General features: G+C 40.6%; 1 protein-coding gene across 2 annotated transcripts in view; it reads left to right on the top strand.

Moving 5' to 3' along the window:
• The first annotated feature begins 377 nt into the window (after window positions 1–377).
• Nrip1 (nuclear receptor interacting protein 1) overlaps window positions 378–16,926 on the top strand; it is a 44,770-nt gene continuing 28,221 nt past the window's right edge. Inside the window, exon 1 of one of the 2 annotated variants that reach the window (XM_036203622.1) lies at window positions 378–432. The gene's annotated coding sequence lies outside the window, so the exon portion shown is untranslated. Of the gene's footprint in view, window positions 433–13,117; window positions 13,137–16,926 lie in introns of those variants that run through there. The other variant, XM_036203623.1, reaches the window with a different exon arrangement.

The following is a 16,926-nucleotide window of genomic DNA, read 5'->3' as shown; positions in this document are numbered from 1 at the left end:
TTGGAACACTAGGAAATTTGCAATTTACGTAATTTAACAAGCTCTTTATAGCAACAACACACTTTTGTTATGGTTTATTTTGTCATAGCACCTTCTTCTCATGAGTTAATGTATTTCTCCATAGCAAGGACCCTTTCCATTCCTTTAATAAGCTGATATTCATTAAAAATTTATATTTACCTGTCAAATGGCTCCTTGTGCATTGAATTTGAACAAAGAAGGATTCTGAGATAAATGTATTGAATGTCACAAAATAATATCCCTAAATCCGGTTTGGAGTAGTTGCCAAACTGTCCTTTTCCTCTTGGTAAGGTGCGCAGTTGCCTGAGGAGGCCGGGGGAATCTGAAGACTCCGATGACATCAGAGCTACTTTTCAGCAAGCTTCTCAGCTTCCTTTCCCACATAGCAGAGGCTCAGCCCGCAGACAGACGGTGAGAATCCCTCCATTCTTTGGCTTCCTCGTTGTGGCTTTAATGTGTTTGGACACTTCTTTCGAAGTTGTGAATGAGCTTGCAGTTACCAGATATGTATTCTGTGTTTTGTCTGTATGACTTATTTTATTTTGGCAGTATGGTTAAGAAAACACTTAAGATCCAGTCTCAGGAATTTATAGTAGAGAATCAAAGGTTAAGTGCATCAGAAAAACAAAAAATCAAAATTGTTGTGACTAGAAATGGGTAGATTACTTCTGTGTAGATGGACTGAGAAGTGAAAATAGGGCTTGTGTGGATGATATTTAATTTCTTATCCAAACCCATAGAAAACGTCAAGTCATTAACAGAAGTAGTGGTCCTATTTTATGTAAAAAGTTAATTGTTTGGAAATGAAAATAGAACTATGTAATTATTGTGGGCATGTCATAGTGTAGGTCAGTCATTACTTTTGGAGCTGTATAAAAATGGCATTTTTGAGAAATGATAAAATATTTTGTTTGAGTTAACAGAAGAGATGGGTGAATAAGAAACTCCAGTTGAAAGAACAGTACTATTTTTCTGGTGTAAATGTAGCCTTGGACCTTATGTGATTTATTCGTGGGCTCCAGCAGTCTGTGCAAGCTAGGAAAAAGCAAAGGGATTCATTGTTGTGTTTGTAAGTTTTTAGGAAGAGTTTGCTTTCTGCTAGAGAACTGAAACTGTGGTCAGAAAAAGTAGCAGCTTCCCCCCAGATTCACCTTGTATTAACCGACATGCTCCAAGGAAACAGGAGTGGTAATTTTGAGCCAACTGCTGTTCAGAAAACCTAGCCATGTGGGTAGCTTAATTGTCTCCTTAATGTTTATATTTCCTTGTCATTTTACGAAGAAAATCCTTAAAATGTTCTGTTTCAAAAACTGCATGAATTTAGCAGTATTTGGTCATTTGTTATTCTTCACATTTTTATACATTCTTTTCCTCTAAGTTAAAACTTATATCAACTCTGTTTCTATTTATTAACAACGGTTATTTCATTCATGAACATTCTGTATTCCCACGCTGAAATCTGTTTATATGGTGAAACTTTGAACTCCCTTCTCAACTTTTAAGTTGATTCATATGAATTCCAGAAGGTGGACCCCTCCCAGGTGTGATGAGTTTGCCGGTGTTAGCCAACACCCTGTTTTACTGAGTTACCAGAAGGTGCTATCACTTTGAGTTGAACAGGACGTTGACGATGAACAGAAAAACATATCGGCAATATGAAGTTCTTAGAAAATCAGCATATTTAGCTGCTCTAGTGGCCCTGTAATCCGGCACTGGAGGCTGAGACAAGGCAGTGTTTCGTTCCAGGCCAGACTGGGCTACCTGGGAGTGGTGCAAGACAGCCTCTCTCAAGAGAAGTGAGTGAGGGAAACAAGTGTAGAGCTTCCTTCTCGGTAAAATAAGATCATTGAGAGCAGTGGACAACTTTGAAAATACAAAAATACATCACTGAATGTGGTTTATTTGTTTATTTACTTTACATCCTTTATATACACTTTACATGAGTCAAGATTTTTAAGGTGAATATGTCCGGTTTTTATTTTCTAAAATGTGTTTATCAGGATTGGAGGTATAGCTTGGTTGATAAAATACAAGCACAAATACTGGGTTCAGTCCTAACATTGCATAAAACCAGACACCAGCACATAGGAGGCAGAGGCAGGAGACTGGGTACAAAACCACCCTTGGTTACATAGTAAGTTTCAAGCCAGTCTGAGATACTCTGTGTGAGATACACACACACACACACACACACACACACACACACACACACACACACACACGCGAACACTTGTTTGTCAGAGCCATGGTCAAGTAAGCGTTTTTATGGCAGGGTCATGATTTCTAATGCCATCAACAGGCTTTCCGTCAATAAGTGGACAGTGTCACCCTAAGCAAGATCTGGTAGGCCAGTGTTTGACAAGTTAAAGATTTCTCTATATTTTTTAAATCAGAGTTTATCATATAACCACACTAAAACCAGTTATACTTTTAAGAGCAGTAATGTCTTTTTTTAATGGAGAAGAGGATTGAAGTAACAATTTCTTTATTAATTATTGAGAACCATATCAAGTATGGCATGTGTATGGAGCTTTTAATGTCCTATGCTAGTTTATCCATATTTGTTAGCTCAGCCCTTTCAAGAAACGGAGTCATCCATCTTATGTAGTAACTAACAGAAGAAATTTCCCCTTAAAAGGGGGATTTTATAGGACTCTATACACTGAGCGCTACTCACTTTCTTTGTCCAATATTCATTACCTTATTTTTATAACAAAAAAATGAAAGAAAAAGTGAATATCTTGAGTAGAATTGATAATGCTAATTGACTGACTGTGAGTCAATTTAGCTTAAATATCTGAACATAATAATTTTTCCAGAGAAGGAAATGCTTTCTGTGATAGACTTTTTCACTAAGAAAATTTGTCTATAATGTAATCTTTGTAGCCTGATTAAATTGTGGGTGACTTTCAGCCAGTGTTTTGAGTATTCAACTTTTATGTCAGAGAAAGAGATTTGTATAATGACATAAAAATGGCCGGAGATTTAGTTGGTTCTGATAGACTGGAATGCCAGGTCATTTGGTTCAGCAGAAAAAAATACCTGGAAATGTCTTTCTAAAACTTCCTGAAACAGTTCTGGGGCTAGCGATACCTCAGTACTTACCTCTGGGACACCTGAGTTCGATCTCCCGGACTCACATGGTGGAAGGAGAGAACTTACTCCTGCAAGTTGTTCCCTAACACACACAAACTCACTAAATAAATGGAAAGAAAGACTGTTAAAAAATAAACACTCCTGAAAGAGTAGTACTCCTTCAGATCCAGAGAGCCCCAGTGGAGGCCTGACATCAGGTATTAATACAGAATTTCCTAGGTACTGTTCACACCTGTGATGAAGTCTAATTTAAAGCTAGCTGTCATAAGAGATTAATAATAATAACTAATGATAAGGAAGAATAATGTAGAAATATGGTATAATAAACCTTTTGTGGAGATGCCTTTATCTTGACTCACCTTACCCTGAGCTAACTGGGGTGGGCCAAGGGTCCTCAAACTGGAAAGCAAACTCTTAGCTATGCAGAGCTAATATTCCATTGCCTTTTGCTTAGCACAGAACCCTATGGAGGGCATTTCAACTTCTACACAAGGCCACAGGAATGTGGTCCAGGCAAAACCCAGATCAGTCAATTTAATTGGAATTAATTGCCGTAAGTCAAGTTGGCTGCCACCAACCAGTTTGGCTGCCCCATTGGAGCTTCACTGGCTATGGGCAACCCTGGTAAGAGGATCTAGATGCCTGGCTCAAATGAGGTGTTGTTAATCTCCAGCATTGCTTCCATCTCCTTATAATTCCCTTCCTCACAGCCAGCCATCTCACTGCAGAGGCTTAACCTCTACTCTTTCCTGAGGTCCTCACCCCAGTGTCTTAACTGCCAAATTTCCCCCAAACTCCAATTTATTTGTGTTGTATTTTCTAGACATTTAATACTTGAGCGATTCTCCCAGCTTAATGATCATAGAAAAATAACAAGGCTTTCTTAATTACTCCTAACTTACCATTACAATGGGAAAAACATAATTAACATTTCTTCTAAATTTGATATCTGTAAAGAATGGCCTTTCCTTGACTCTTCGGAATAATTAAACTAACGTCATTTGGGAGGAAAATCCCTACTGTACTAAACTTCCTGATGTGCCTGGAATTTCTGCTATTCTGTGATGGGTTCAAATGACGTAAATAAAACAATGATGCGGAACCAGCTGTAAGCCCACTCACTGTCTTGCTCTTTTTCATTTGGGTGGCTAACTGGATCTTCTTACCTCACTCTGGGCCATCCAAACTTGGCATGGTTCTAACAGCAAGGTTTTGGATTTGGGGAGCACAATTTCCACTTCTGGTATCAGACTCAACTCTCGTTTTCAAGTCCCGTTGGTCCCTTTGCGCTACCACACAGAAAGCTCCTTCATGGAGTGGCCTGAGCAACCCTTGGTGAGCAGTCTTGTCTCCAATGTTGCCACTGACTCCATCCACACTGCCCTTGCCACACATACCAGAGTTGTCCTCCAGTGTGCGCACGGTGAAGGTCCTGTTTCTCTTATGCTTGCCATTTTAGTGCGGCGGTAGCACACACGCTCTGGTGTTCAAAGGCTTCTGATGTGTCAGAGGAAATTAAGCAAAAGGCTTACAGATTGTACGTCCAAATCTTTCACCAGGCCCATGGATATCTAACGTATTAGTGTGCAGGTTCCTAATTACTAGCAAGTTCTGTTCTTTGAGGAGGTAACAATGTTTCTAGAATGCATTATGTGTACCCGTCTCTTCCTTTCTATATCTCAGGACCCTTCAGCTCCCTAAAGCATTCCAGTTGCTAAGACCCTTGATTGTCCCCAGTGCCAGCTCACACGCCCCGCCTCTGTAGACTCCTGCCTTAGAAGCACTTCCCTTCTCTTTCTCCATCTCTTCACCCCATTTTCTCCATGTTTTCTTGAACTGTTGTCTCAGTATGTTGTTGATGGAAAAGCTGGTAAAGCTTGTGCAGACGGGGTTGTCATTGGTTGTTCTTGTAGCCCCGGTTCTTACCACACGGCAGCTTCTTTATCAGCTGTATGGTAACACGGTCTTAACGGCATGGTAAGTTTGGAATGGTGCTGATGGCAAAGACGGGAAACGTCCCTCATCTTCTATTCATTTAAAACAAATATCCTTTTCTTGGAGCTAAGTCTTGGGGACATTTCAACATAGAGAATACCCCCCTTCTTTCTTTTCTTTTTTTCTTTTGTCTTCTGTAGTACCACCTATCTAAGGATTTGTGCACTTTAGGCAAGGGCTCTCCCACTGAGCCACACCCTGATCTGAGGGCATTCTTTATCTGTCCTAGTTACAGTCAACTAGAAAACAAATACTCTGCATGAAGACAGTGAAGGTGCCGCTTCTTGGCATTTGTGCCAGTATATCATCAGTGTTTCTCAGACTTCTCAAGGCTACTTTATATTCTTAATCAGCTGAGGACCCAGGTAAGCTTTTGTCTAGGTCAGCCATAACACCTGTTATTTACCATATGAGAAATTTTAACTAAGAGATATTTTGACATGCAAAAATCCTCAAAGATGCATTTCATTTGTCATTAAAAGGATGGCACGTGACTTCTGAATGACACCATGTACACACATCAGAATGATTCGCCAAAGCACATAGCATTTTAGTACCACGGAGGTAGTCCTGACTCTTGTGCATCCTGAATAAAAGGACCCTTGAGCTTCACTGGCCCATATTCTGAGACCAGTGTTATGGAAATTCACTTTCTGAATTTCTAGCAGAGTGTTCTATCCATCTTTCCTAATGTAACCTAACTTCGGTGTTTTAGATTTGTTAGTTTTTTCCTTAACTTCAACAGAGTTCATCATGTTACCCTCTCTTCTATTAATGTCTAGACATAGAATGTGCTGGAACCTAGTACCAGTGTCAGCTGGGCAGTCGTAAGACAGAGATGCTTACTCAAGGAGAAGTCATTTTATTTGTGGATACTCATAAGGTCATTCCTAGTCATGCACTGTCAGTAACCCTGGCTTTCAAGAGCTGTCCCTTTTTATGACTTCTGAAACTCCATGTCCTTCTCCAGTGGAAGTTGGGTCATTAATGAAGTCTTACGATGAAGTCTGTATCTTCTTTTGGGACAGTGGTAGGCTCGCCTTCAAGTCTTCCATTCTCCTCTCCTCTCTGTGTCCTTCCCTTCCTCTGGCCTCAGCCTGACCCCTGATGCTGGCTCTTCTTTTGTTCTCTGGCAGATGCTCCTTTGGCCCCAGTGACTCCTGGTTGGTTCTTTTTTTTTTTTTTTCTTTCTCACTCCCTGCTCTCTTACCTTGGCTGATACTCTGTTAAATTCTTTCTGAGGTCTTAGCAGGACAATCAGTCTCTAGAGTATTAATGACTCTTCCAGTCCCTGAGTACTGGGTCTTCCTGAGAGTTCTGGGAATGCAGCCTCATGTACCTTGCAGCTGGATGGTAATCCTAAAATGGCTGCTCATCAAACACTCGATTTCCTAACAACTCATAGTCTCCTATTGGATGGTGATGTCATGATGGGAGCTGGAATCTGGGGACTTAGCGTGACCACCAGTGATAATCTCGAAGCACAGCATGAAGCCCACAGCATATTGGGAGTCTTTTAGTCCTTTAATCTTTTGTTCTAAACATAGTAGACCTTCACTCAGTAAATGTTTACCAAGGAAGTTTTTGTTTTGTTTTGTTTTGTTTTTTTCCCTCATTAGTGTTGTATAAAACCCTTAGCCCTGCTGGGCGGTGGTGGCACATGCCTGAAATCCCAGCACTCGGGAGGCAGGTGGATCTCTGTGAGTTTGAGGCCATCCTGGTCTACCGTGTGAGTTCCAGGAAAGGCACAAAGCTACACAGAGAAACCCTGTCTCAAAACAAACAAACAAACAAACAAAAAACCAAAAAAAAAAAAAAAAAAAAAAACCCTTAGCCTCAGAAACTGTTTAAAAATTTAAACCAGATCTCTACTCCATGTTCTCACTCATAGACAGAGGAATGTACCTTTGAGCTGGGCACAGTGGCACATTACTATAATCATGGTACTTCAGAGGCTTCAGCAGGTAGAATGATGAGTTCAAGGCCAGCCCAGACTGTGTAGGATATAAGACCTTTTCTCAGATAAACAAAACAAAAAGAAAGAAAAACAGAAATATGCCTTCACAATGTTATAAAATGGTATACACTGCTTTTATAATAAGCAAAACCTTTGCCTAGTAATAAAGGTTGTGTTTGTATTACACACAACTTGTAATTTAAATTTTTACTTCTGCCAAAATTTTGGTTTTTCTTGAGATTTCATACACATCATATCAACACAATATTTCATACACCTTTGCTAGAAATCTAGTAATTATTTTGCTTTCCTTCTCTCCTGTTAAATAGTATCTATTTTGTAGCACTGTCTGTGGCACAGATTGCTTCCTAAATATTCAGTCCTGGTTGTATTATTGTCTAAGATGTGTGTAACTTGGCTGCCCACACCTTCATTTGACTGTCTCTGTACCAACTGGTCTACCGCATCTTCTCTCTAAGCCATCCACAACCCCACAGCTTCTGTATTTTGTTTGCTTTGTTTTTTAAAATGTCATTTCATCATATCATTTCCTATAGACCTTCCATTCCCACCAGATAAAGGCCTGAGCTCCTTGGCATGGCCTTGACTCCAAAGTCCTTGGTCCTCGTGGCATTGTTAGCTCAATTTGCAGTCACAATAGACAGTCACCCCTTCCTGGTTAACAGCAGCCCTGCCCTGCCTTCACCTCCTCCGTCTCTATGGCCTGGGATAGTTGCCGTTCTCTCCGGGTGGGTTAACCCCTTCTCCTGTCTTCAGCCACCATTCCCACCATCTGCCTACACCCCGAGAACTAACGCCCAGGTTACCTCTACTCTGTGTGTTCAGTGCCCCTGTTAAATGCTTCCATCCCACAGCTTAGGCCCATATGCTCCCTGACTTTTTGCATGGAGAACCACGAAAAGATTTGTACGTGCAATACACAGCCCTGGTACATACTCACTAGGTACTACAGCCCTCACCCTCTATGTTTTGCAACCGCATACCTGAATTCAAGTGAGTGAAAATGTGGTTGAGATTCCAGCAGAATCTTGAACTTATTTATTCTGCTTTTTTTTTTTTTTTTTTTTTAAGGGAATCATTTACAACCTCCTGGGCACTCATAAATACCAAGCCTTATACTAACTACACTTTTTTGTGATTGTGGGGATGGAGTGTGCACATGCCATAGTGTACATGTGCAGGTCAGAGGACAACTCCGTTCTCTCTCATTCCCTTTACTTAGGTGCCAGGAACCGGACTCAAGCAGCCTTTACCAGGAATCAACGAGCGCCTTTAGTTGCTTCGCCACCTCACTCTTTAGTGATGACAGTGGCCAGTTTATTCCACTCCGCTACAATCTGAGTTCTAGGACCATTTTTTCATCCTCTTTTTCTATTAGTTTTTGAATAATGATTTTACAACTTACCTGCTATAGCTGCTAAATTAAAACACGAAGGCATTGCCTAGGAAAGACCCACCTCTTTTGAGTCTGTTTTCTGTTGCTCTAACAGAATACCCAAGGCTGACTAATGGAGGAGGAATGAGCATCTCACGCGGTGCTATAGACCGAGCGAGCGTTCTCAGAGCATTACGCTGACTTTTGCTTGGCATCTGGTGAAGGCTTCTTGGTATATCCTAAGATAGCAGAGGGCATCTCATGAAGAGAGAAAAGCCTTCCTTTATGAGGCCTGGCCTTCATGGCATCATTTAATCCTAATTCCTTCAGCAGCGAAGGTGCCATCTGCTTAGTACCATTAGTGGATGAAATTGAGGATGCAGTTTCTAACACATCAGTTTGGGGAGACATACTCTAGCCAGGGCAAGCCTCAACTGACAGTCTTCTCTTTGGGCCTGTGCATGGAGATCATAAGAACAGTGACAAAAATGGCCTGTTTACCTCTCACAACAAACAGGACTGGGCTTCCCCACGTTGTTCTCATGTCCACTCTCAGTGTGCTGATGGTCCTTCCCAGTATATCTGTCCCGAATTGCATGATACCATTTAATTGTCATTTTAGCAAGATAGTCGCAATTGCGTGAAGTCCGTGGTTTATCCAGTCCAACGCTTATTTTTCAAAGCCCGAAACTGCTAGATTAAATGTCAATGTAATGATTTCCATAGACTTATCTTATCTTGTCCTTGTGCTCCAAATCTGAAATATGTAACTGCAGTTTTAAGGTTTATCTCTATGGCACTAACGTGTGTATCCTCAACAGAAATATCCAACTTGAATTCATTGTAAGCAAAATGGAAGGACTGTTTACTTTAGAGGACTAATGGTTGCCCCATCCTTTTTCTGATCTCTTGCTTACATAATTTGTTATGAAAGAATGCTCCTAGGTGAGCCATCTCTCCAGAATGCCCGTGACTCCTTCTGTTCTGCTCTGGAAGGGTTAAGAAGAGACAACATCCTGTCAAAGACCTTGTTTTTAATTTTGCTTCTCACACTGGCACTGATCCTGCTAAGAGCAGCCCAGATTAGTTCGGGAAACCTTTGAAGAGATTTAAGATGTCCTTCAGCCAGTTTGAAGGTTTTTGTCTTGCAAATCCAGTACAAGGGCGCCTGCAGGCATCTCGACCCTTGCTGGGTTGCTGATGCAGCTCAAGGTCACACTAACCCGCCCTGTGACATTCAACAACAACAACCAAAAAAAAAAAAAAAAAAAATTATGCAGTGAAACTGCCTCAGCGTTCAGCCAACCAAAAACTTCCTTAGTGAGGAACTGGGAAAGAAGTCTGTTCCCCGTCCTCTCCCCTCTTTCTTTTTTGGGGGGCTTTATGAATTTTTGCTGTAGGAAATAATCCCGGATTTCTGGTGTGTGTGATGACAAGGTCATTTCTTAATTAGAACACATGTAAAGAACAAAGCTAAATGGCTTCAAAACAGCTTTGTAGTTGATGGAGAGGATTTAAATTATTTAAAGAGATAGTCACCCATGTATGATGGAAACTGAATTCTAAAGGCATTAACTCCTTCCTTCCTGACTACTTGCTCTTTCTTTGCATGCTTCATGTCTGACATTTCAGGGTTACATTATAACATAAAGTAAGTTTGTATTAATGTCTAGTTTTTTGGTTGTTTGTTGTTTTTGTTTTTGAGGCAAAGCATCATTTGTAAATCTAATCCTGAGATAACCTTTGAATTGAGTTTTCTCTCCATGGTACTTCTGTCCTGGAAGTGTTCTCAGCTGGCCTTAGGAAGAACCAGGGATTCCTGGTGCACTTTTCTCCCTAACTGCTGTCTCGGAGGAAGGCCAGTAAAGGTTAGTAAAGGCTGGGTCACTTTCCTTTCTCCTCCTGACATTATCCAGTTCTGATTTAGGTGGCTTGCTGAGCATTTTAGCCTCTGTTTCTTTAAAATCACCAGTCCGTATTATTCAGGTTTGCCAAGTTTTGAAGAACTGAAATACATTTGAAATGGGCTTCACAAAATTTGCTCCTGAGCACAGTTGACATATTAAGGCTCTTGCCACCATGTCCATTAATACTCAGCAGCCTTGTTGGAGTACCTTTCCACTAGGCATTGCTACTCAGTGCCCGGCTCCCCTTCTGTTGTGGGCTAGTGCAAATTAACCAGTATCCAGTGGGGTAGAGGCCAGGATAGTTGGTTTCTTCTACTTAAGATTTCATGCATGACACTGGTGAAGTATTGAGACCCAATAATGAAAGAGAATAATGTTATTGTTGTTATCTTTATAAGTTATGTGTGTGTATATACATATGTATGTATGTATATATATATATATATATATATATATATATATATATATATATATATATATATGTATATATATTAAAATAGTTATTTTCTCTTGTGAAAATTACATTTGGGTAGAGAAATTTTATTTCAGTTTTATGATGTTAGCCAAACAGTTTCCTTGGAATTCAGACCCCATTGCTTCCCTAAATTGTTGTTTTTCTGCAAATAGGACTGAAGTGAAATCCAGCCAACTAGGTATAGCGATCAGCTTGACTATTTTAACAGATATTTTTGATTTTTGGGGGCCACACTTAAAATTTTTAAGCTTGAGTGGATAACATGGTAGTTTGTTATCCTTGCGTAAGGACTACCTAGAATTTATTAGACCTGATATTCCGAAGGATTTTCTTCCTGTCAAGAAACATTTGTTTGAGTCCATGAAAAGAAAAAGGACCCACACATCAAGACACATGTTTTTAGGTGTGGAGATCTTAAAGGATTTCATGTTTGCCAAAAGACATTCTGGAAGGGAATCTACACGCAAGGACACAGGGTGATTCGGTGAGCCTTGCCCTTGCCTGGAGTCTGCTGTGCCCTGGATGTCATCTATGACCCAAGCTCACCTGCTCGTCATTTCTAATTTACTGTCCTAATTCATCGATTTGTTATTGCTAATTGTTCTTCATTTACTTCTGTGTAGTTCCCAGTACCTAAAGGGTTGAAAGGTTGCTCTAATTGGCCCCCGCAGCTGCTCTTTCTTTTGACAGGGGATAATTTTGCAGCCTATGCTTTGTGTGACAGCTGCCTAATTGGGCATTCTCCTCTGGTAGCAAGCCTGCCTCCTCCAGCCTCCCTGCTGACAAATGGTGGTGGATTATAGATGAGGACAAGCTGACCCATTCGACCTTGCTGAGACAGCGGGGAGGGGCCTCCTGCTACTTGAGGGAAGCTTTAGGTCATTTGGAGGACAAGGTCAGGAGCCAGGTGGAGAAATGACATGATATCACATGACAGTAGCCTGATGACATGGTCAGCATGTCAAGGACAAAGGTATCAGTATTGATTAAGCAATACTGCAATACTTTACTGAATTCCCTAGTATTTCTTAATGGTTGCTACTATTTTTTTTTTTTTTTAAGAAAAGAATGCAGAGCCAAAAAGGGAGAATACAGAATAAGATAAGCAGTATTTTAACGATGGTAGAGTATTTGTTTATATGGAAATAGACCTGGTTGAGGAAGCTTCCTAATGAAGTTTGTTCAGTTCTATGGAGCTTTCTATTCTGTTCTTAATTACAGCTTAGTTTGCAGCCCTTTGAATATCAGGACTTTTCAAGGTATTCAAACATTAAGGCAGGCGAATTAGAATGAGGTGATGTGTGTTGTTATAAAAGTATTTAACAACTTCTGTCATTGCCCTACCCAATGACTGGCATACCTTTTGTGTGGTGAATAAAAGAAAAATAAGCCAAATGAAAATGCCTAATTAGAAAAACCTTAAAGCTGGAGATTTGAGAGATCAAATACACTACTGTGCCTCCAAATTATACAGTGTTACCGATACTCTTGAAACCATTTCTGAGAACTGAAAATATTTTTTAAATAGTATGGACTTAGACTTAGTGTAATAGCTTCAAGATAAATGGAATTGTTTTCATTGTTATTATTAAGGCCCATGTTCTTTTTGAAGTAGGTTTGAGCTATTCCATTTTAAGTGTGAAAATCAGAAGAATCCAGGCTGAATCTATTAACCCTGTCATACTGCCTGAAAGTTGTATCTGTGAGTTATGTAGTGGGTAGCACAATTTGTAAGAATGTCTCATTTTTATAAACAGGAAGCATTTTAACAGAACAGATCATGATTCTCTTCAGTGGAAAAACATTTGCTTTGGATGCTGTCAGGTAGAAGCCCTCAGCTGAACAGTGGGAAATTTTATCCCCCTGAGATTAAAAACTGAGGAATGATAAAATATGATGAATTATTTCACAGAAGTAGACACATCTGTGTTTTCATGGTCGTGTGTATGTGTGTGTGTGTGTGTGTGTGTGTGTGTGTGTGTGTGTGTGTGTGTGGTGATTTTGCCCATGCTGTGCATGTATTGAGCTCTTCTCAAACCCTGACTCAGGCTTGGTGGAGGTTTAATCCTGTGCGTACATGTATACTTGATGAGTAGTTAGTTGTGGTTTTCTCAGCGGAAGACATACCGCCCTCCTCCTTGTATTGGTCGGGACCCGAGCATTGGGGAGCCAAGGCAAAGGAGAAAGCAAAGAGCTTTGGCATTAGTATTCTATGAAAGCCTTACTGGCTGCAGAACAAATTGATTGCTCCGGTGTACCTGTGCTTGGCACCACTGCTGAGAAAGAAAGGTAGGGCTGTGATCTGTGTGATTGTATGACATATTGTGACACTCCGGGAATATTTAACATGCGCTCTTTCTGTGGCACGAGCTATAAGTCTAAGGAAAGGAAAAAAGAGAGAGAGAAATGAATGAATGAAAGTGTATAGGAGTAGGCTACAGCTTGGTTGACTTTATCCATGAGTTCATTCGAGTAAGATAATTTTGCTAAAAGGCAGCCACTGGGAACGTAACCTGATTGATAGCGAAACCCTGGCAAATCTTGAAGCACTAATGTGTTTCTTTGCTCGTATAATGTGTCAGGCAAAGACAGGATTCACGCTAACTCTGTGAGATTTTAACTACGAAGTGGGAGGGATCATGGAAATTGTTATGCACATAATTAGTTTAGGAAATTATTTTCAGTACATCCTAGTCTTAAAGGTCCAGTGAAGAGCAGAGGATCAGTAAGAGATTTTTCATTTTAAAAAGAAGAGAAACAGCTGCTATGTTTTCTTAAACTACATTAAGAAATGTGTTATTTAGGTTTTTCTTTCGATGGTTCTTCTGTATAAACATTATGTTCTTAGATTTCTGTGGTAGGAAAAGAAATTATATGATCTCCTTTCTGAGAGCTTTAAAAACAAACAAATACAAAAACTGAAATCTTTTCAGATAGGGTCTTATAGTGGGCAATTTGGGATTGTCTATATGAACTGAATGGATGTTGTACTATTTTTAAATACGACTCAGATATCTGCAGTTGGAGTGGGATCCCTCACCATTCTGGGGCACTAATGAAACCTGGTCCCCGCATTTCTGGCTGTGTGTGCGTCTGTCCGTCCTGTAAGGGGAGGAGAAGTGATCCCCCTCTTGTCCAAGTCTCTTGCCACATGTGAACTGTGGGTGTCCTTTGCCTCCTTTGCTCGTGTGTCACTCAGCTGAATACAGTCCGGGAGCACTAGATCTCAGAGCAGAACAGCATCTGTTAGTACAGTGGTGAATGGAAGTTGGTCCATTGTTGACGTCTATGTTGTTGAAATGAATCTACCGCTTTGCATGCGGTCGATTAGATTTCGCTTTCAAGTAAATGAACGCGTGATGGTTCTGTGCATCCTAACTTTTAAGCCTCATAAAGACCTTCTAGGACAGGCAGTGATCTAGATTTGCCCTGTGTGGTTTTAAGGAAAATGGGTGAATAGGGAGGAAGCATTTCGCACATTTGCTCAACTCTGACATAAGACAGTGATAAAAATCAGCCACTTCAGGTCATGATGCCTGGTGAGGATATGTTATATTTTAAAAAGTCCCTTTATATTACATGGAGAAATTAGCATTATTAAGTATATTTTGAATTGAATATAGCCATCAACTGTCTTATACTGTAACTTAGTGCAGCTAGTCTGTGGGTGTTTTACGTCAGAAAGGAGAGAGAAAACAGAAGTACAGAAGGAAGAGGCAATGTTTTCTTTTCCAGAATTAAAAAAAAAAGTTGTTAAAGTCTTTCCTGGCTTTAGCTCTATATTTTTTAGTTACTTTAAGTTTTTGATGAATGTTTGGAATATTCTACCTCTTTTTACATTTTTTCCTTTGTATTCGATGTGTCGTTTGACAGTCCCTGGAGTGTGTAATGATTTCTTGTTACTCTTTCTCCACCATGCTCTCCCATCGCCTGCCTCCCATCGCCTGCCTCCCATCGCCTGCCTCCCATCGCCTGCCTCCCACCCTTGTTCGCCATCACATCTCCGTTCCCACTGCCCACTCTTCATCTCTTTCTGTTTTCTTTTGTGACCTAAGTTGTTCCCAAGGGTTGGGAACTGTTCACTGGAGCCTGGTGGGATCCCCGTAAGAGCAGAGCTGAAGTCAAAGACTGCCCGAGGGTGGAGTTGGCAGGCAAGGAGGAAGGTTAACCCAAAGGTTGGATGAAACCTCATGGGAACCTGCTATATTAGTTACAAGCCATTTTAAAAAATATAACTTCAGAAAAGATAGAGGGATGGTATCATACATGGCTGGAAGATGCTCTGTCTAAAGGCCAAGAGTTATTAAACAGAGTTCCCAAAATATCCCTTAAGAGTTGTTCATTTTGCTGATTGTGGTGGCACACACTGGTAGGATTTGCTGAAGGAGGCAGAGGCAGGAGGATCACGGAGTTCGAGGCCAGCCTGGGCTACAGAGTGAGTTCCAGGAAAGGTGCAAAGCTACACAGAGAAACCCTGTCTCGAAAAACAAAACAAAATAACAACAACAAAAGAGTTGTTGATTTTTTCAGACTTTAAAAGCAAATACTAGTCATGTATGCATACACACACACACACACACACATACATACGCATGTACAATCATGCGTATATAGACATATATACCATAATAATTAACCAGGGAAAATAGGTATGGAAGACAACAAATCCTGAAGGCAGGTTTGGTTTTTATATTTTCTAGTTTCTCATCAAGGACCAAGGGCTATGTTTTGTTGTTCAGTGTGTACAGGATGCTTACATGTTGCCTGGCACATAATAGCTGCTTAGTAAATTGTTCTTGAACAATGGAAGATAGCCTGCGTGTGAAGTCCCTCCTGCCACACATTTCCTTTCTCTTGTCTCTTTCCGTCGTCAGTTTGGACTGTGCCCAGAGAAGTGAATTTTTAGTGTCTGTTCGCTTCTGAACGTATTGTGGGTATTGAAGGAACGAAAATTCGGTTGTTTTAGAACCAGGCACGATACCATGTCTTTGGCTGCTTTGGCCTAGTTCAGTTGTCTGACTGAGCCTCCGCTGGCCCTCTTCAAGTGCATCCTTGGAGCCTTTTTTTCTCCTCATATGCTGACCTAGTGTGATATTGAGTATTTTTAAAAGCTATAATACTTTCTTGTAGTTTCATGTGTGAATTTACGTGTATGTTCACTAATATCAACTAGTTATTTTAAAAGTTCGGGAAAATTATACCACTACTTTAGTCAGAGAGGCCTAGGTAATTAAATTAGGAAGAAAGTCAATATTTAGTTATGACAATTAATTGAAGCCATAAAGTAAATTATTCACGAGGACCACATGATGCATATGACACCTTCCTAAACCTACCTAAAAAGCAAACTTTTTTTTTTTTTTTTTTTGCCATTTAACTCTATGTGGGCAAGGACCAGTACTCTTTGAGCCCCAGAACCAAGGAAAATAAGAATGGAAGAATGCAAATACCAAAGAGAAGTTTGATTTTTTTATTTTATTATTATTTATTTACTTCTTTTTTTAATAATATTTTTCTTTATTATGTGTTTTAAATTTTATACATCAGCCATGGGTTCCCCTGTCCTCCCCCCTCCCACCCCCACCTTCCCTCCAGTCCCTCCCCTCCATTCCCATCTCCTCCAAGATCAAGGCACCCCTGGGATTCATTTAAACCTGGTGGATTCAGTACAAGCAGGTCCAGTCCCCTCCTTCCAGGCTGAGCAAAGTGTCCCTGTGTAAGCCCAAGGTTCCAAACAGCCAGCTCATGCACTAAGGACAGGTCCAGGTCCCACAGACTGGGTGCCTCCCAAACAGATCAAGCTATTCAATTGCCTGATCTGACTAGGTGATCGGATGACTAAACACCCTAACAGTCGTCTTGGAACTCTCGTCCAATAACTGATGGAAGTGGATGCAGAGATCCTCAGCCAGGACCCAGGTGGAGCTCTAGGTGTCCAACTGTCGAGAAAGAGGAGGGACTGTAAGAGCGTGAATTGTTAAGACTAAGATTGCAAAAAGCACAGGGACAAATAGCCAAACGAATGGAAGCACATGAATTATGAACCAAAGGCTGTGGAGCCCCCAGGTGGATCAGGCCC

This window comes from Onychomys torridus, chromosome 12, assembly GCF_903995425.1.
Source record: "Onychomys torridus chromosome 12, mOncTor1.1, whole genome shotgun sequence".
Lineage (NCBI taxonomy): Eukaryota > Metazoa > Chordata > Mammalia > Rodentia > Cricetidae > Onychomys > Onychomys torridus.
The sequence above is the reverse complement of the archived record's forward strand: the minus strand, read 5'-3'. Positions and strand labels throughout refer to the sequence as shown.